This window comes from Salmo salar, unplaced genomic scaffold (assembly GCF_965601325.2).
Source record: "Salmo salar unplaced genomic scaffold, fSalSal1 ptg000721l, whole genome shotgun sequence".
Classification (NCBI taxonomy): domain Eukaryota; kingdom Metazoa; phylum Chordata; class Actinopteri; order Salmoniformes; family Salmonidae; genus Salmo; species Salmo salar.
Window position 1 is genome coordinate 662,501 of NW_027675475.1, and position 21,183 is coordinate 683,683.

The window sequence follows — 21,183 nt, forward strand, 5'->3', positions numbered from 1 at the left end:
ACACACACACACATACACACACACACACACACACACACACTGGATACACACACACACACACTGGATACACACACACACATACACACACACACACTGGATACACACACACACACACACACACTGGATACACACACACACACAGGATACACACACACACACTGGACACACACACACACACACTGGACACACACTGGATACACACACATACACACACACACACACACACACACACACACACACACACACACACACACACTGGACACTCACACGTGTTAAATCAGTTTCTGGACCACCGGTTCTAGAACAGCTTCTATCCCAGTTCTATCTGCCTGTTAAATCAGTTTCTGGACCACAGGTTCTAGAACAGCTTCTATCCCAGTTCTATCTGCCTGTTAAATCAGTTTCTGGACCACAGGTTCTAGAACAGCTTCTATCCCAGTTCTATCTGCCTGTTAAATCAGTTTCTGGACCACAGGTTCTAGAACAGCTTCTATCCCAGTTCTATCTGCCTGTTAAATCAGTTTCTGGACCACAGGTTCTAGAACAGCTTCTATCCCAGTTCTATCTGCCTGTTAAATCATCAACCTAAACTGTTGTCATCAGACTATTACAACATGACTGAACCTTTTGGGTTCCTTTTCTGATCTTTTACCACTTTGCATTTTTTATGATATATTTTACTGTTTGTGTTTGTACCACAGGAGGTTGGTGGGACCTTATTTAGGGAGGACAGGCTTGTAATGGCTGGAGTGGAATAAGTGGAATGGTATCAAACACGTGGTTTCCATGTGTTCCATTTCATTCACTCTGTTCCAGACATTATTATGAGCCGTCCTCCCCTCAGCAGCCTCCTCTGGTATGTACTGTCCTGTATGTGAGAGAGATCCAACAAGGAATTACAATGTATGTATTACTTTTAATACCTGCAAATGGCAAATAAACTACTGGAACTCCTTATGAATGTCTGCAGCCGACAAGAGGTGAAAATATTACCGGTATATTCTGCAAAATGTTGATGAAGACGTCACTCAATCCACCCAAAACAACATGCAGTCTTTCCACAAGACTCCCATGAAGTTATAGTGTGACGTTATGAGTCGACGTTAAAGTAACATTCTCACAACATACTGCACTTGTTTTATCCTGTTTTAGATGTATCCTCTGTTTAAACATTTAAACTCTTACAATAACAACGTTAAAATACCAATGTGATCATTTCTTGTCTTTTATGTTGGAAAAACAAATTGTACAATTATATGTGGACATACGCTCCATAGTTGTACAAGTATACATGGATATATTGTACTTTTCATAATAAAACATATTTGAAACAAGAAAAAGCATGTTAATTGTGAAAACAATTTCGTTATTGATTTTTACATTGCTTCTCCCTGTCTCATGTTGACGTTTGTCATGAATCTTGACCTGGAGGCAGACCTGTGCGATTTCCTCTAGATATGTCAGCTGCAAAGTCAGAAATGGCTGTGGAAAATAATGTTTTATGGTCTTAATTTAAGGGAAGGATTAGCAGTGTGGTTAGGAATGAGATTAGGATTAAAATCTGATTGTATTACTTTGTGCCTGTGCCAGCTAGGGAATACTTTGCTGAACTGCCTCCAGGGCAAGATTCATGACAATAAATGCCAACCTGCCTCCAGAACAAGATTCATGACAATAAATGCCAACCTGCCTCCAGGACAAGATTCATGACCATAAATGCCAACCTGCCTCCAGGGCAAGATTCATGACAATAAATGCCAACCTGCCTCCCAGTCGTCCCCTCCTTATCTTTACAAGGCTGCAGAACATGCAAGCTAGTGATGTGGGGGTTCTCTCATAACCCTCAGTCCCCAGGTGGGTAGATGGCAGGTTGAATAAAGAGAAGCTAGTGATGTGGGGGTTCTCTCATAACCCTCAGTCCCCAGGTGGGTAGATGGCAGGTTGAATAAAGAGAAGCTAGTGATGTGGGGGTTCTCTCATAACCCTCAGTCCCCAGGTGGGTAGATGGCAGGTTGAATAAAGAGAAGCTAGTGATGTGGGGGTTCTCTCATAACCCGCAGTCCCCAGGTGGGTAGATGGCAGGTTGAATAAAAAGAAAACAATAGGCTACATAAAACAATCCATAAATGTATAATTATTATGTAATTTACACAAAACATTAAGGACACCTTTTCTTTCCATGACAAACTGACCAGGCGTAACTCAATATTAGGAAGGTATCCTTAATATTTTGTCCACTCAGTGGCTCTGACCCTTTACGTAACAGTCAATCCTCTTTGCCAGGAACCTTCTGTAACGGTTGCTGTCGGATAAAGCGGACCAAGACGCAGCGGGGAAATGTGCACTAATCTTCTTTTTTTATTTAATTGGCAAAGAAGGTGAACCAAAAATAAACACATACACCAAAAAGACACAACGACGACGAATTAGTCTGGTAAGGCACAAGGCACACAGAACAATCTCCCACAAAACACAAACATAACACATACCAATATATAGGACTCTCAATCAAAGGCAACTACAAACACCTGCCTCCAATTGAGAGTCCAACACCCAAATACCTAACATAGAAATACTAAACTAGAGAGAACATAGAAATACAAAAAACATAGAACATAACCCAAAACCCGGGATTAATAAATCAAACACCCTTCTAAGCAAACCACCACCCCGAACCACATAAAACAAATACCCTCTGCCACGTCCTGACCAAACTACAAACACAAATAACCCTTATACTGGTCAGTACGTGACACCTTCTTTAAATGTTCCCAAATGCTCCCACACTGATGCTCACTCACAGCTGCTCCAGGGCCTCTTGGGTTGAGGAGTCATTCTCTTCTAACCTGATCACAGCTACTCCAGGGCCTCTTGGGTTGAGGAGTCATTCTCTTCTAACCTGATCACAGCTGCTCCAGGGCCTCTTGGGTTGAGGAGTCATTCTCTTCTAACCTGATCACAGCTGCTCCAGGGCCTCTTGGGTTGAGGAGTCATTCTCTTCTAACCTAATCACAAACAAAGACAAGATTCAAACAAATAAACATGATGGTCCAACATAATAGGGGACGGGGGGGGGGGGGGGGGTATAGGGAAGGTAGGGGAGAGGAGGGGGGGTATAGGGAAGGTAGGGGAGAGGAGGGGGTATAGGGAAGGTAGAGGAGAGGAGGGGGTATAGGGAAGGTAGGGGAGAGGAGGGGGTATAGGGAAGGTAGGGGAGAGGAGGGGGTTATGGGGAAGGTAGGGGAGAGGAGGGGTATAGGGAAGGTAGGGGAGAGGAGGGGGGTATAGGGAAGGTGGCAGAGAGGAGGGGGTATAGGGAAGGTAGGGGAGAGGAGGGGTATAGGGAAGGTAGGGGAGAGGAGGGGGTATAGGGAAGGTAGGGGAGAGGAGGGGGTATAGGGAAGGTAGGGGAGAGGAGGGGGGTATAGGGAAGGTAGGGGAGAGGAGGGGGGCATAGAGAAGGTAGGGGAGAGGAGAGGGCATAGTGAAGGTAGGGGAGAGGAGGGGGTATAGGGAAGGTAGGGGAGAGGAGGGGTATAGGGAAGGTAAGGGAGAGGAGGTGGGGGCACAGGGAAGGTAGGGCAGAGGAGGGGGGATAGGGTAAGATAGGGAGAGGAAGGGGGGTATAGGGAAGGTAGGGGAGAGCAGGGGGTATAGGGAAGGTAGGGGAGAGGAGGGGGTATAGGGAAGGTAGGGAGAGGAAGGGGGGTATAGGGAAGGTAGGGGAGAGGAGGGGGTATAGGGAAGGTAGGGGAGAGGAAGGGGGGCATAGGGAAGGTAGGGGAGAGGAGGGGGTATAGGGAAGGTAGGAGAGAGGAGGGGGTATAGGGAAGGTAGGGGAGAGGAAGGGGGTATAGGGAAGGTAGGGCAGAGGAAGGGGGGTATAGGGAAGGTAGGGGAGAGGAGGGGGGGCATAGGGAAGGTAGGGGAGAGGAGGGGGGTATAGGGAAGGTAGGGGAGAGGAGGGGTATAGGGAGGTTAGGGGAGAGGAGGGGGTATAGGGAAGGTAGGGGAGAGGAGGGGGTATAGGGAAGGTAGGGGAGAGGAGGGGGTATAGGGAAGTTAGGGGAGAGGAGGGGGGACTTCCTCCATGTCAGGTAAGCAGCCTCCAAGTCTACCCTCACCAACTGACCAGACTGAGTGAGTTCTGAACATCCCTCTCTGTCCTCTGATGCTGCGTCCAAGTCTTCTTGGGTCTTTCTGGTGTCTCTGTCTTGATTTTTTCAGTTCTTTCCCAGGCTGCCTGAAAAACACATAAAGATGGAACATTCATAAGAGTTATAAACTATCAAAATAAAGAGAGTCCCACACTCCATATATAAACTCCCAGTCATTTATTGGGTATTTACCAACGTTTCAGCATCACTGTGCCTTCTACAGGGTGATGTCATCAATACTTGAACCAGGTTATGTAGACGAACAGTGCAATTAGTGCAACCAATGACAATAGAGAGGGGTGTGTCATAATGATTAAGTTAATTACAATGAATTAATGAAACTGTTAACCTCTATGTGCTAGGTGGGACGCTTGCGTCCCACCTACGTAACAGCCACTGCCAGCCTGTGGCGCGATTTTCAAAACCTTAAAAATCCTATTACTTCAATTTCTCAAACATATGACTATTTTACAGCCATTTAAAGACACGACTCTCGTTAATCTAACCACACTGTCCGATTTCAAAAAGGCTTTACAACGAAAGCAAAACATTAGATTATGTCAGCAGAGTACCAAGCCAGAAATAATCAGACACCCATTTTTCAAGCCAGCATATAATGTCACCAAAACCCAGAAGACAGCTAAATGCAGCACTCACCTTTGATGATCTTCATCAGATGACAACCCTAGGACATTATGTTATACAATACATGCATGTTTTGTTCAATCAAGTTCATATTTATATCAAAAAACAGCTTTTTACATTAGCATGTGACGTTCAGAAAAAGCATACCCCCCGCAAACTTCCGGGGAAATTACTAACAGTTTGCTAAATTACTCACGATAAACGTTCACAAAAAGCATAACAATTATTTTAAGAATTATAGATACATTACTCCTCTATGCACTCGATATGTCCGATTTTAAAATAGCTTTTCGGATGAAGCACATTTTGCAATATTCTAAGTACATAGCCCAGCCATCACGGCTAGCTATTTAGACACCCGGCAAGATTAGCCTTCACCATAATAACATTTCCTATAAGAAAAATGTTCTTACCTTTCCTGTTCTTCGTCAGAATGCACTCCCAGGACTTCTACTTCAATAACAAATATAGGTTTGGTCCCAAATAATCCATAGTTATATCCAAATAGCGTCGTTTTGTTTGTGCGTTCTAGACACTGTACGAATGGTAATCCACGGTGGTGCGCATGCCGCATGGCGTGACAAAAAATGTCTAAATATTCCATTACCGTACTTCGAAGCATGTCAACCGCTGTTTAACCTCTCTGGGCTAGGCGGGACGAATTCGTCCCACCTACGTAACAGCCACTGGCAGCCTGTGGCGCGATTTTCAAAACCTTAAAAATCCTATTACTTCAATTTCTCAAACATATGACTATTTTACAGCTATTTAAAGACAAGACTCTCGTTAATCTAACCACACTGTCCGATTTCAAAAAGGCTTTACAACGAAAGCAAAACATTAGATTATGTCAGCAGAGTACCAAGCCAGAAATAATCAGACACCCATTTTTCAAGCCAGCATATAATGTCACCAAAACCCAGAAGACAGCTAAATGCAGCACTCACCTTTGATGATCTTCATCAGATGACAACCCTAGGACATTATGTTATACAATACATGCATGTTTTGTTCAATCAAGTTCATATTTATATCAAAAACCAGCTTTTTACATTAGCATGTGACGTTCAGAACTAGCATACCCCCCGCAAACTTCCGGGGAATTCGCTAACATTTTACTAAATTACTCACGATAAACGTTCACAAAAAGCATAACAATTATTTTAAGAATTATAGATACAGACCTCCTCTATGCACTCGATATGTCCGATTTTAAAATAGCTTTTTGGTGAAAGCACATTTTGCAATATTCTAAGTACATAGCCCAGGCATCACGGGCTCGCTATTTAGACACCCGGCAAGTTTAGCACTCACCATAATCATATTTACTATTATAAAAGTTTCATTACCTTTTGTTGTCTTTGTCAGAATGCACACCCAGGACTGCTACTTCAATAACAAATGTTGGTTTGGTCCAAAATAATCCATCGTTATATCCGAATAGCGGCGTTTTGTTCGTGCGTTCCAGACACTATCCGAAATAGTAAAGAAGTGTCGCGCGCATGGCGCAATTCGTGACAATAAAATTCTAAATATTCCATTACCGTACTTCGAAGCATGTCAACCGCTGTTTAAAATCAATTTTTACGACATTTTTCTCGTAGAAAAGCGATAATATTCCGACAGGGAATCTCCTTTTCGGCAAACAGAGGAAAAAATCCCAAAGGCGGGGGCGGTCGGGGTCACGAGCATAAGCCCAGTGTCCCTTGATCGGCCACTTGAGAAAGGCGATAATGTGTTTCAGCCTGGGGCTGGAATGACGACATTCTGTTTTTTCCCGGGCTCTGAGCGCCTATGGACGACGTGGGAAGTGTCACGTTAGAGCAGAGATCCTTAGTAAATGATAGAGATGGAAAAGAAGTTCAAGAAATGGTCAGACAGGCCACTTCCTGTAAAGGAATCTCTCAGGTTTTGACCTGCCATTTGAGTTCTGTTATACTCACAGACACCATTCAAACAGTTTTAGAAAATTTAGGGTGTTTTATATCCATATGTAATAAGTATATGCATATTCTAGTTACTGGGTAGGAGTGGTAACCAGATTAAATCGGGTATGTTTTTTATCCAGCCGTGTCAATACTGCCCCCTATCCTAAACAGGCTAAAATACATGAGAGCCTTGTGTCAAAAGGGTGGGCCAGGAGGAGCGCAAGATAGAGAGCAGAAGGTAAGAATCACATAATAAGTCAGGATTGAGAGAAGATAGAAGTGATACAGAATTGTTAGATAACAGTTACTGAGTGGAGAGCAGCATAGTTAAGTTTTAGGCAGGTATAGATGCAAACTGAATTGTAGAAGTGAGAACTTAACCTGGGGTCCACTTAGACGTGGGGCCCGATTAATGCCAGGATGATTTGTTTTTAAATTAGGAACAGGAAGAAGAGTTAAAAGCGGTACCCTCCATGTTAGGGTCCCAAGGACCTATTGATGTGGGGTTAATTAAAGGAGTTATTTTAGTATAAGTAGTCCTGAAGTCAAATTTGTGATTTTATTAAAAGTAATTATTAGTAATTTAGGAAAATTTGGGCAGAGCCATGTGTCAAAAGGGGGGATAGTAGAGCAGGTTCGGAAACACTTTGTGGCCTATTGGATAACGAACTACTTAAAAAAACATTTTTTTTTATAGATAAGTATATTAAATGGGAAGAAGCGGTCCCAACTTACTGGTTGGACACGATTAGGGTAGTTGATTTACTAGGATCTATCTCTTTAAATAATGGATTACATTTTAGCTGATCAGGTAAACCATATAGAATGCCAGAGTTAGGGAGGCCAGAACAGGTAGACATAGAAGTTGAAGATATACTAACAGAACACATGGTTAACCAAACCCGTATGTCCGAGACTTTGTGTCCAACAGGTGAATTACAGTAGAAGATGATTCACTCAATCCAACCAGGAGACTGGGTGTGGATCCAGTCCCTGAGGAGAAAAGAACTGGAAGCAGCCATGGTGGGAGGGCCCATATCAAGTGTTCCTGGTAATAGCCTTCGCGGTGAGAATAGCTGAAAGAGCTACCTGGGTTCATATCACACAATGCGGGAGGGTAAGACACACTGACACTGTCGAACAATCACAGAGTTAGGAGAAGAACCGAATACCAATAAGGTTCGGGGGTTACCTCTCTAACGAAGATTCCCTAACCCGCCCGATACTCACTGTGTGCGTTCATAGAAGTGAAAGTTTGGGTTAGCCTCTAGCCAGTGATATATTCACCGGGAGGGGGTGGGGCTTTACAGGGGTACTGGTCAGTCTGAGCTGTCTGATTGTGTAAGCCATATTCCTAATACACCATGAACCACTCGAGAAGTCAGAAAGTGGTAACTTGACCCATAGTGTAGAAGATGAGGAGTTTTTATGGCCTAGGTACAAAAGGTCACTCGATCTGGATAAAAAGGAAGTGAGAGCAGAGTTAGGGAAGGATGTCTCAATAGAGTTCTATGCAGACCAAATGGGGTCCCTAACCTCCTGGCAGTCTAGGACTCGGACTTCATGGGGAAGATATCTGTGTAGATCCCGGTGTAACTCATGGAATCATAGCTCACACAGAGAGAGAAGGCTATGTCAATCCACACACCCAATATAGAAACAGATGGAGTATAGTGAAGGCCAGGGTTTTTGACTGCAATCCAGAGCAAGGGAAGTATTGCTTGAAGATAGGAATGACCATTAAAAGCATAAATAAAGAGGATTTAGGGTTATGGTATGTTGGCCTTGACCAGACCATTGTCGACACTGCGGTACCATTCCGAGTAGTAGAGGTTAGGACAGGAGATGGTTCTACTGCCAGCCAGAATACCAGTAGTACCCCTGATAAAACGGACATTACCCGTGTAGTCATCCAGAGCCAAGGACCGGTGAGGATAGTTCAGACGAAAGATCTTAAGGAAGTGATTGAGGTGGAGACTTGGTTTGGGGATTCCAACCTATGGCTGGAATGGATTCAGTATACAGCTAGATCAGTAGCTAAAGAAGAAGGTTATGCCTGCGCAACAGCCAAACTTCAGTTGACAACCATCCCCTTTCTACTCGATGGAATTAATTTACCAAGGGGAATGGCCTGTATGGTAAAGCTGTTCATGAAGGCAAGGAAGCCAGACAGTTGCACTGATCTGCATTATCTGTATCCTATGTGCCCATTAGATCCAGACTTCCCCCTTTCATAGTCGCAGGAGGAGACTATTATTGCGTGGCTCGACACAACACACACGGATGGAACGTAGGGGAAGTAAGAACATGCAATAGGACAGAGAATGTTACAACGGACGAGACAATGAGGGACCTGACTGGGTGGTTGAGTTCCGAGGACTTTAGTAAGATAAAAAGGCCGAGAGCGGATGTCTGGTGGTTTTGTGGAGGTATGAAGCTGTGGCCAAACCTGCCTGCAAATTGGACTGGTATTTGTGCATTGGTACAGTTAGGCATGCCCTTCACCCTTATACAACACAAAGACCTAGTGCCAGGTGAAAGAGAGGGGAGGAGTGCTCCGTCAGGGTCCTTTGAGGATAGAATTTATATTGATAGCATTGGGGTTCCAAGGGGGGTGCCTGATGAGTTTAAAGCTAGGAATCAGATATGGGCTGGATTGGAATCAAGTCTTTTTGGTGGTCAACTCTCAATAAAAATGTGGATTGGATAAATTACATTTATTATAACCAACAGCGTTTCATCAACTATACCAGAGAGGCAATTCAAGGGTTAGCAGAACAGACAGCTGCGACCACTTTGATGGTATTGCAGAATAGAATAGCTTTGGATATGCTTCTGGCTGAAAAGGGTGGTGTGTGTGTGATGTTCGGATCTGAATGCTGTACTTTCATCCCTGAGAACACTGCTCCAGATGGATTATTGACCAAGGCCCTGGTCGGTCTAAACAATTTAGTTCAGGAGTTAGCAGAAAATTCCAGGGTGGACACGGCACTCACGGGATGTTTGATAGTACGTTCGGAAAATGGAAAAAGGTTGTAATCACTGTGTTGTGGGCTGCTTTCACCTGTATGACTGTGTTGATATTATGTGGTTGTTGTTTGGTCCCTTGTGCGAGAGGTCTCATTTCCAGGGCTCTGGAGAGATCGATGACGGAGCAGATGGTGAGATACAGACCGATTCCAAGTTCAGACCAGTGGGATGACAAATACCTACCGCCGAGCCTGGTGCAGGATTCATTCAATTACGAGGAGCCCATGTTTAGGAAGACTGTTTCTCTAAATGAAGGTCATAGCAAAAATCCTAATCCTGACTGGACATAGGCTTAGAACAGTCATTGATAAGTATGTAATGAAAATACATGTATTCGTTTTCTTTGATCTAGTTTGATTTTGTGTGACATTTCTGAATCCAATAAAAATAGATGTGTTAATGTGTATGTGAAATATTTAGCCAATAGGGTGGATTGTAATGGAAATAATATGATTAACCTGTTAGGGCTAGGGGGCAGTATTGACACGGCCGGATAAAAAACGTATCCGATTTAATCTGGTTACTACTCCTGCCCAGTAACTAGAATATGCATATAATTATTAGCTTTGGATAGAAAACACCCTAAAGTTTCTAAAACTGTTTGAATGGTGTCTGTGAGTATAACAGAACTCCTATGGCAGGCAAAAACCTGAGAAGGTTTCATGCAGGAAGTGGCCTGTCTGACAAGTGGTCGTTCTTCTTGTCTCTGTTTATTGAAGAGTCAGGATCTTAGCTGTAACGTGACACTTCCTACGGCTCCCATAGGCTCTCAGAGCCTGGGAAAAAGCTGAACGATATTGAGGCAGCCCCTGGCTGAAACACATTATCGCCTTTGCCAAGTGGCCGATCAGAGGACAAAGGAATTAGGTGCGTGCCCGACTCGACCCAGTGATATATTTTCTTTCGTCTGTTTACCTAATTGCAGATTCCCAGTCGGAATATTATCGCTTTTTTACGAGAAAAATGGCATAAAAATTGATTTTAAACAGCGGTTGACATGCTTCGAAGTACGGTAATGAAATATTTAGAAATCTTTTATCACGAAATGCGCCGTGCGCGTGACCCTTATTTACCATTTCGGATAGTGTCTAGAACGCACGAACAAAACGCCGCTGTTGGAACATAACTATGGATTATTTTGGACCAAACCAACATTTGTTATTGAAGTAGAAGTCCTGGGAGTGCATTCTGATGAAGAACAGGAAAGGTAATCAAACTTTTCTAATAGTAAATCTGATTTTGGTGAAGGCTAAACTTGCTGGGTGTCTAAATAGCTAGCCCTGTGATGCCGGGCTATCTACTGAGAATATTGCAAAATGTGCTTTCACCGAAAAGCTATTTTAAAATCGGACATATCGAGTGCATAGAGGAGTTCTGTATCTATAATTCTTAACCTGTTAGGGCTAGGGGGCAGTATTGACACGGCTGGATAAAAAACTTACCCGATTTAATCTGGTTACTACTCCTGCCCAGTAACTAGAATATGCATATAATTATTGGCTTTGGATAGAAAACACCCTAAAGTTTCTAAAACTGTTTGAATGGTGTCTGTGAGTATAACAGAACTCATATGTCAGGCAAAAACCTGAGAAGATTTCATGCAGGAAGTGGCCTGTCTGACAAGGTGTCGTTCTTCTTGTCTCTGTTTATTGAAGAGTGAGGATCTTAGCTGTCCCGTGACACTTCCAACGACTGCCATAGGTTCTCAGAAGGCGGCAAAACGCTGAATCGTGGCTTTGCAGGCTCTGGCTGAAACAAAGTAGCGCGTTTGGGTAGTGGCTGGTTACAGTACTGTGAGACTCAGGCTCGTGCCCGCGTCGACCGAAAGCTTTGTTTTCTTTCCTCTGTTTAGCTAAATGGACATTCCCGGTCGGAATATTATTGCTTTTTTACGAGAAAAATGGCATAAAAATGGATTTTAAACAGCGGTTGACATGCTTCGAAGTACGGTAATGGAATATTTAGATTTTTTTTGGTCACGAATTGCACCATGCGCACGACCCTGATTTACCATTTCGGATAGTGTCTGGTACGCACGAACAAAACGCCGCTATTCGGATATAACGATGGATTATTTTGGACCAAACCAACATTTGTTATTGAAGTAGCAGTCCTGGGAGTGCATTCTGACGAAGACAACAAAAGGTAATCAAACTTTTATAATAGTAAATCTGATATTGGTGAGTGCTAAACTTGCCGGGTGTCTAAATAGCTAGCTCGTGATGGTTGGGCTATGTACTTAGAATATTGCAAAATGTGCTTTCACCAAAAAGCTATTTTAAAATCAGACATATCGAGTGCATAGAGGAGTTCTGTATCTATAATTCTTAAAATAATTGTTATGCTTTTTGTGAACGTTTATCGTGAGTAATTTAGTAAATTGTTAGTGAATTCGCCGGAAGTTTGCGGGGGGTATGCTAGTTCTGAACGTCACATGCTAATGTAAAAAGCTGTTTTTTGATATAAATATGAACTTGATTGAACAAAACATGCATGTATTGTAAAACATAATGTCCTAGGGTTGTCATCTGATGAAGATCATCAAAGGTTAGTGCTGCATTTAGCTGTCTTCTGGGTTTTTGTGACATTATATGCTAGCTTGAAAAATGGGTGTCTGATTATTTCTGGCTTGGTACTCTGCTGACATAATCTAATGTTTTGCTTTCGTTGTAAAGCCTTTTTGAAATCGGACAGTGTGGTTAGATTAACGAGAGTCTTGTCTTTAAATAGCTGTAAAATAGTCATATGTTTGAGAAATTGAAGTAATAGCATTTCAAAGGTTTTGAAAATCGCGCCACAGGATTCAACTGGCTGTTACGTAGAGAGGTTAAATTTACTAAATTACTCACGATAAACGTTCACAAAAAGCATAACAATTATTTTAAGAATTATAGATACATTACTCCTCTATGCACTCGATATGTCCGATTTTAAAATAGTTTTTCGGATGAAGCACATTTTGCAATATTCTGAGTAGTTAGCCCGGCATCACAGGGCTAGCTATTTAGACACCCGGCAAGTTTAGCCTTCACCAAAATCCCATTTACTATAACAAAAATGGTCTTACCTTTCCTGTTCTTCGTCAGAATGCACTCCCAGGACTTCTACTTCAATAACAAATGTTGGTTTGGTCCCAAATAATCCATTGTTATATCCAAACAGCGTCGTTTTGTTCGTGAGTTCTAGACACTATCCGAAATGGTAAATAACGGTCGCACGCATGGCGCATTTCGTGACAAAAAAATTCTAAATATTCCATTACCGTACTTCGAAGCATGTCAACCGCTGTTTAAAATCAATTTTTATGCCATTATTCTTGTAAAAAAGCGATAATATTCCGACCGGGAATCTGCAATTAGCTAAACAGCCGAAGGAAAATACTGCAAGGGGTCGAATCGGGCACGCGCCTAATTCCATTGTCCTCTGATGGGCCACTTGGAAAAGGCGATAATGTGTTTCAGCCTGACGCTGCCTCGTCATCGTTCAGGTTTTTCCCGGGCTCTGAGAGCCTATTGGAGCCCTAGTAAATGTCACGTTACAGCTAAGATCCTGACTCTTCAATACACAGAAGCAAGAACAACAACACCTTGTCAGACAGGCCACTTCCTGCATGAAACCTTCTCAGGTTTTTGCCTGCCATAGGAGTTCTGTTATACTCACAGACACCATTCAAACAGTTTTAGAAACTTTAGGGTGTTTTCTATCCAAAGCCCATAATTATATGCATATTCTAGTTACTGGGCAGGAGTCGTAACCAGATTAAATCGGGTACGTTTTTTTTATCCGGATGTGAAAATACTGCCCCCTAGCCCAAAGAAGTTAACAAGCGATGACCACTCCACTACCACTCCTCATATGAACTGGAAGCCACGTCTCATGTGGCCCACTCATCCACTGGCACATTGAATGTTTCCTCTCCAAGCACGGTGAGGGAACCCCTGTCAATTTTTCTCTCATTACTTTATGTAGAGTCAATCACAAACACAATCACATTATTACACATCTATGATTTGACTCCTTGCTTGGACTAACTCATTCTTAGCTCTTTTGTCTCACTGTGTAGTGTTTTTGTGTTGTCTTCCCAGTCAAACCCTGCCCTGCACTGGTCAAGCCTCTGAACACCTCAACTCATGCCTCATACCCTCATTCAATCACTGCTGTGATCCCTTCCCAAAATGGTGTAAGTAGCCCTCTCATTCCTATTCCCCATAATATTGTACTATAAGTGTCTTTATTAAATGCTTTAGGTTAAAATAATTACTCTTTGACGATTTTTGAAACACATTTTTGACATCTCTGTGCGTTCTGCTCCTATACTGTGGGTCTCCCATCCTCCTCAACAACAGACATGTCTAATAACGTGTAATACAATTCATCATTAATAATTCTGCAAGTTTTCTGTTTTCAGAAGCCTGATTCTACTCACTGTGGTAGTGTGGAAGTGTTGAGCTGTATTATTTGGCCTGTGGTCCTGTTGTCCCCAGTCCCAGTGGTGAAGATAATGTCTTAATTGAGCTTCTTGTCTGTGACTGAGATACGTAATCTGCACATTTACTAAAACGTCAGCTCTCATCTCTCCCAATGTTCTCAATGTCAAACAATGAAGGCCGGGTAGTTTTTTTTCATGATTGCAACCCAGGTCATTTTAGTCGGCTGGACCTCGCTACATATTCGTCGCCAGACCCACTGGCTCCAGGTCATCTACAAGTCTATGCTAGGTAAAGCTCTGCCTTATCTCAGCTCACTGGTCACGATAACAACACACACTCGTAGCAAGCGCTCCAGCAGGTACATCTCACTGGTCATCCCCAAAGCCAACACCTCCTTTGGCCGCCTCTCCTTCCAGTTCTCTGCTGCCAATGACTGGAATGAATTGCAAAAATCGCTGAAGCCGGAGACTTATTGCTCCCTCACTAACTTTAAACATCAGCTATCTGAGCAGCTAACCGATCGCTGCAGCTGTACATAGTCCATCTGTAAATAGCCCAACCAATCTACCTACCTCATCATTGTTTTTATTTACTTTGCTGCTCTTTTGCACACCAGTATCACTACTTGCACATCATCATCTGCTCATCTATCACTCCAGTGTTAATCTGCTAAATTGTGATTACTTTGCTACTATGGCCTATTTATTGCCATAAGTCCTCACGCCATTTGCACAACCTGTATATAGACTTTTTTTACATTTTGTGTTGACTGTACACTTGTTTATTCTATGTAACTCTGTGTTGTTGTTTCTGTCACACTGCTTTGCTTTATTCTTGGCCATGTCGCAGTTGTAAATGAGAACTTCTCAACTAGCAACCTTGTTAAATAAAGTTGAAATAATAAAAATAAAAATATCCTATATCATAATGAGTCAGATTACATGGAGAGGGGGGACCTGATCCTAGATCATAATGAATCAGATTACATGGAGAGGGGGGACCTGATCCTATATCATAATGAATCAGATTACATGGAGAGGGGGGGACCTGATCCTAGATCATAATGAATCAGATTACATGGAGAGGGGGGACCTGATCCTAGATCATAATGAATCAGATTACATGGAGAGGAGGGACCTGATCCTAGATCATAATGAATCAGATTACATGGAGAGGGGGAACTGATCCTATATCATAATGAATCAGATTACATGGAGAGACGGATATATATAATATAGGCTACTATTTTTTAAATATTTAATATGCCATAAACTATTGTTTTTTTAACAGTTTCATTAATTCATTGTAATTAACTTAATCATTATGACACACCCCTCTCTATTGTCATTGGTTGCACTAATTGCACTGTTTGTCAACATAACCTGGTTCAAGTATTGATGACATCACCCTGAAGAAGGCACAGTGATGCTGAAACGTTGGTAAATATCCAATAAATGACTGGGAGTTTATATATGGAGTGTGGGATTCTCTTTATTTTGATAGTTTATAACTCTTATGTAGTTGCCATCTTTTTGTGTTTTTCAGGCAGCCTGGGAAAGAACTGAAAAAACTCACTAAAGAGTGAAGACAGAGACACCAGAAAGACCCAAGAAGACTTGGACGCAGCATCAGAGGACAGAGCGGGATGTTCAGAACTCACTCAGTCTGGTCAGTTGGTGAGGGTAGACTTGGAGGCTGCTTACCTGACATGGAGGAAGTCCCCCCTCCTCTCCCCTACCTTCCCTATACCCCCCTGTCCCCTACCTTCCCTATACCCCCCTCCTCTCCCCTACCTTCCCTATACCCCCCTCCTCTCCCCTACCTTCCCTATACCCCCTCCTCTCCCCTACCTTCCCTATACCCCCCTCCTCTCCCCTACCTTCCCTATACCCCCTCCTCTCCCCTACCTTCCCTATACCCCCCCCCCTCTCCTCTACCTTCCTATACCCCCTCCTCTCCACTACCTTCCCTATACCCCCCTCCTCTCCCCTACCTTCCCTATACCCCCTCCTCTCCCCTACCTTCCCTATACCCCCCTCCTCTCCCCTACCTTCCCTATACCCCCCTCCTCTCCCCTACCTTCCCTATACCCCCCTCCTCTCCCCTACCTTCCCTATACCCCCCCCTCTCCCCTACCTTCCCTATACCCCCTCCTCTCCCCTACCTTCCCTATACCCCCTCCCCTACCTTCCCTATACCCCCTCCTCTCCCCTACCTTCCCTATACCCCCCTCCTCTCCCCTACCTTCCCTATACCCCCTCCTCTCCCCTATCTTCCCTATACCCCCTCCCCTACCTTCCCTATACCCCCTCCTCTCCCCTACTTTCCCTATATCCTCTCCCCTACCTTCCCTATAACCCCCTCCTCTCCCCTACCTTCCCTACACCCCCCTCCTCTCCCCTACTTTCCCTATATCCTCTCCCCTACCTTCCCTATACCCCCTCCTCTCCCCTACATTCCCTATACCCCCTCCTCTCCTCTACCTTCCCTATACCCCCTCCTCTCCCCTTTCTTCCCTATAGCCCCTCCTCTCCCCTACCTTCCCTATACCCCCTCCTCTCCCCTACCTTCCCTATACCCCCTCCTCTCCTCTACCTTCCCTATACCCCCTCCTCTCCCCTACCTTCCCTATACCCCCCCTCCTCTCCCCTACCTTCCCTATACCCCCTCCTCTCCCCTACCTTCCCTATACCCCCTCCTCTCCCCTACCTTCCCTATACCCCCTCCTCTCCCTTATACCCCCTCCTCTCCCCTACCTTCCCTATACCCCCTCCTCTCCCCTACCTTCCCTATACACCCTCCTCTCCCTTATACCCCCTCCTCTCCCCTATAACCCCTCCTCTCCCCTACCTTCCCTATACCCCCCTCCTCTCCCCTACCTTCCCTATAACCCCTCCTCTCCCCTACCTTCCCTATACCCCCTCCTCTCCCCTATCTTCCCTATACCCCCTCCTCTCCCCTACCTTCCCTATACCCCCTCCTCTCCCCTACCTTCCCTATAACCCCTCCTCTCCCCTACCTTCCCTATACCCCCTCCTCTCCCCTACCTTCCCTATACCCCCTCCTCTCCCCTACCTTCCCTATACCCTCCTCCTCTCCCCTACCTTCCCTATACCCCCTCCTCTCCCCTACCTTCCCTATACCCCCCCCTCCTCTCCCCTACCTTCCCTATAACCCCTCCTCTCCCCTACCTTCCCTATACCCCCCTCCTCTCCCCTACCTTCCCTATAACCCCTCCTCTCCCCTACCTTCCCTATACCCCCTCCTCTCCCCTACCTTCCCTATACCCTCCTCCTCTCCCCTACCTTCCCTATACCCCCTCCTCTCCCCTACCTTCCCTATACCCCCCCCTCCTCTCCCCTACCTTCCCTATAACCCCTCCTCTCCCCTACCTTCCCTATACCCCCCTCCTCTCCCCTACCTTCCCTATAACCCCTCCTCTCCCCTACCTTCCCTATACCCCCTCCTCTCCCCTACCTTCCCTATACCCCCTCCTCTCCTCTACCTTCCCTATACCCCCTCCTCTCCCCTACCTTCCCTATACCCCCCCTCCTCTCCCCTACCTTCCCTATACCCCCTCCTCTCCCCTACCTTCCCTATACCCCCTCCTCTCCCTTATACCCCCTCCTCTCCCTTATACCCCCTCCTCTCCCCTACCTTCCCTATACCCGCTCCTCTCCCCTACCTTCCCTATACACCCTCCTCTCCCTTATACCCCCTCCTCTCCCCTATAACCCCTCCTCTCCCCTACCTTCCCTATACCCCCCTCCTCTCCCCTACCTTCCCTATAACCCCTCCTCTCCCCTACCTTCCCTATACCCCCTCCTCTCCCCTATCTTCCCTATACCCCCTCCTCTCCCCTACCTTCCCTATACCCCCTCCTCTCCCCTACCTTCCCTATAACCCCTCCTCTCCCCTACCTTCCCTATACCCCCTCCTCTCCCCTACCTTCCCTATACCCCCTCCTCTCCCCTACCTTCCCTATACCCTCCTCTCCCCTACCTTCCCTATACCCTCCTCCTCTCCCCTACCTTCCCTATACCCCCCCCTCCTCTCCCCTACCTTCCCTATACCCCCCCCTCCTCTCCCCTACCTTCCCTATAACCCCTCCTCTCCCCTACCTTCCCTATACCCCCTCCTCTCCCCTACCTTCCCTATACCCCCCTCCTCTCCCCTACCTTCCCTATAACCCCTCCTCTCCCCTACCTTCCCTATACCCCCTCCTCTCCCCTATCTTCCCTATACCCCCTCCTCTCCCCTACCTTCCCTATACCCCCTCCTCTCCCCTACCTTCCCTATAACCCCTCCTCTCCCCTACCTTCCCTATACCCCCCTCCTCTCCCCTACCTTCCCTATAACCCCTCCTCTCCCCTACCTTCCCTATACCCCCTCCTCTCCCCTACCTTCCCTATACCCCCTCCTCTCCCCTACCTTCCCTATACCCCCTCCTCTCCCCTACCTTCCCTATACCCCCTCCTCTCCCCTACCTTCCCTATACCCCCTCCTCTCCCCTACCTTCCCTATACCCCCCCCTCCTCTCCCCTACCTTCCCTATGCCCCCTCCTCTCCCCTACCTTCCCTATACCCCCTCCTGTCCCCTACCTTCCCTATACCCCCTCCTCTCCTCTACCTTCCCTATACGCCCTCCTCTCCCCCACCTTCCCTATACCCCCCTCCTGTCCCCTACCTTCCCTATACCCCCCCCCCCCCCATTATGTTGGACCATCATGTTTATTTTTTTGAATCTTGTCTTTGTTTGTGATCAGGTTAGAAGAGAATGACTCCTCAACCCAAGAGGCCCTGGAGCAGCTGTGATCAGGTTAGAAGAGAATGACTCCTCAACCCAAGAGGCCCTGGAGCAGCTGTGATCAGGTCAGAAGAGAATGACTCCTCAACCCAAGAGGCCCTGGAGCAGCTGTGAGAGAGCAGCAGTGTGGAAACATTTGGGGAAATTTAAGGAAGGTTTCCTGGTAAAGAGGATTGACTGTTACGTAAAGGGTCAGAGCCACTGAGTGGACAAAATATTAAGGATACCTTCCTAATATTGAGTTACACCTGGTCAGTTTGTCATGGAAAGAAAGGTGTCCTTAATGTTTTGTGTAAATTACATAATAACTATACATTTATGGATTGATTTATGTAGCCTATTGTTTTCTATTTATTCAACCTGCCATCTACCCACCTGGGGACTGAGGGTTATGAGAGAACCCCCACATCACTAGCTTCTCTTTATTCAACCTGCCATCTACCCACCTGGGGACTGAGGGTTATGAGAGAACCCCCACATCACTAGCTTCTCTTTATTCAACCTGCCATCTACCCACCTGGGGACTGAGGGTTATGAGAGAACCCCCACATCACTAGCTTCTCTTTATTCAACCTGCCATCTACCCACCTGGGGACTGAGGGTTATGAGAGAACCCCCACATCACTAGCTTCTCTTTATTCAACCTGCCATCTACCCACCTGGGGACTGAGGGTTATGAGAGAACCCCCACATCACTAGCTTCTCTTTATTCAACCTGCCATCTACCCACCTGGGGACTGAGGGTTATGAGAGAACCCCCACATCACTAGCTTCTCTTTATTCAACCTGCCATCTACCCACCTGGGGACTGAGGGTTATGAGAGAACCCCCACATCACTAGCTTGCAGGTTCTGCAGCCTTGTAAAGATAAGGAGGGGATGACTGGGAGGCAGGTTGGCATTTATTGTCATGAATCTTGCCCTGGAGGCAGGTTGGTATTTATTGTCATGAATCTTGCCCTGGAGGCAGGTTGGCATTTATTGTTATGAATCTTGTTCTGGAGGCAGGTTGGCATTTATTGTCATGAATCTTGTTCTGGAGGCAGGTTGGCATTTATTGTCATGAATCTTGCCCTGGAGGCAGGTTGGCATTTATTGGTATGAATCTTGCCCTCTAGGCAGTTCAGCAAAGTATTCACTAGCTGGCACAGGCACAAAGTAATACAATCAGATTTTAATCCTTACCTCAACCCTAACCACACTGCTAATCCTTCCCTTAAATTAAGACCATAAAACAACATTATTTTCCACAGCCAATTCTGACTTTGCAGCTGACATATCTAGAGGAAATCGCACAGTTCTGCCTCCAGGTCAAGATTCATGACAAACGTCAACATGAGACAGGGAGAAGCAATGTAAAAATCAATAACGAAATTGTTTTCACAATTAACATGCTTTTTCTTGTTTCAAGTATGTTTTATTATGAAAAGTACAATATATCCATGTATACTTGTACAACTATGGAGCGTATGTCCACATATAATTGTACAATTTGTTTTTCCAACATAAAAAGACAAGAAATGATCACATTGGTATTTTAACGGTGTTATTGTAAGAGTTTAAATGTTTAAACAGAGGATACATCTAAAACAGGATAAAACAAGTGCAGTATGTTGTGAGAATGTTACTTTAACGTCGACTCATAACGTCACACTATAACTTCATGGGAGTCTTGTGGAAAGACTGCATGTTGTTTTGGGTGGATTGAGTGACGTCTTCATCAACATTTTGCAGAATATTCCGGTAATATTTTCACCTCTTGTCGGCTGCAGACATTCATAAGGAGTTCCAGTAGTTTATTTGCCATTTGCAGGTATTAAAAGTAATACATACATTGTAATTCCTTGTTGGAGCTCTCTCACATACAGGACAGTACATACCAGAGGAGGCTGCTGAGGGGAGGACGGCTCATAATAATGTCTGGAACAGAGTGAATGAAATGGAACACATGGAAACCACGTGTTTGATACCATTCCACTTATTCCACTCCAGCCATTACAAACCTGTCCTCCCTAAATAAGGTCCCACCAACCTCCTGTGGTACAAACACAAACAGTAAAATATATCATAAAAAATGCAAAGTGGTAAAAGATCAGAAAATATTACAAGCCTGACATGTGTGACTGTCCAGTGTGTGTTTGTCCATTGTGTGTGTGTGTGTCAGTGTTTATGTGTGTCAGTGTGTGT